The sequence below is a fragment of the Crotalus tigris genome, unplaced genomic scaffold (assembly GCF_016545835.1).
Source record: "Crotalus tigris isolate CLP2741 ecotype Arizona unplaced genomic scaffold, ASM1654583v1 scf7180000024339.11422700, whole genome shotgun sequence".
Lineage (NCBI taxonomy): Eukaryota > Metazoa > Chordata > Lepidosauria > Squamata > Viperidae > Crotalus > Crotalus tigris.
In genome coordinates, this window is record NW_024100509.1 from 2,890,001 (window position 1) to 2,890,727 (window position 727).

At 34.9% G+C, this 727-nt stretch overlaps 1 protein-coding gene across 1 annotated transcript in view; it reads left to right on the plus strand.

The window, feature by feature from the left end:
• The window catches only part of CCDC96 (coiled-coil domain containing 96), a 5,601-nt gene extending 5,402 nt beyond the window's left edge, over positions 1 to 199 (plus strand). Inside the window, exon 2 of the mRNA XM_039326027.1 lies at positions 1 to 199. This exon is cut by the window's left edge and continues 564 nt beyond it. The gene's annotated coding sequence lies outside the window, so the exon portion shown is untranslated.
• The last annotated feature ends 528 nt before the right edge of the window (positions 200 to 727 follow it).

Genomic DNA, 727 nt, shown 5'->3' on the forward strand with positions numbered 1-727 from the left:
AGGTCAAAGCAATAAGTAAAAAAAAAATTAAAACATTTGGGTCTTTAGATTAAGGTGTGGTTAGGAGACATTTGGGCCTCAAATTCAAATAGCCATAATGAGTGCTTATATAAGCAGAAAGAGACGATATCATTTTAATAATAATTTCATAAATACCTTGTTAATTTATAATGGACAATAAAAGTATACAAAACTAAACTCCTAACAGAGTCTTTATTCAATTTTTTTTTAAATTTTATTCATAATACAATTAAAACAACAATGGACAAACATGACATTCCAGAGTGAATTTTCCTATCAGTTCCTATCATAGTACAAAAGTTTAATACATTGTTCTTAACCTTTATATGAGCCTCATCTTCTATACAATGCAATTATATATACAATTATATGTACGTAGGTCTTTGGTTGTTCGGGTTTTCTCCCACGTAAAATTGGAAGTGTCTTGGCGACGTTTCGACGAAGTCCCATTCGTCATCTTCAGGCTGGTGCTTTCAGCTTCGTGCCTTGAGCACGACTGCTGCTCGAGGCACGAAGCTGAAAGCACCAGCCTGAAGATGACGAATGGGACTTCGTCGAAACGTCGCCAAGAAACTTCCAATTTTACGTGGGAGAAAACCCGAACAACCAAAGACCTACATACAAATACCCGCGAAAACCTCAGAAAACAATTATATGTACAGTTATATATATCTTTTAATTCTACCATTAACTTGAAGTCCGAGCA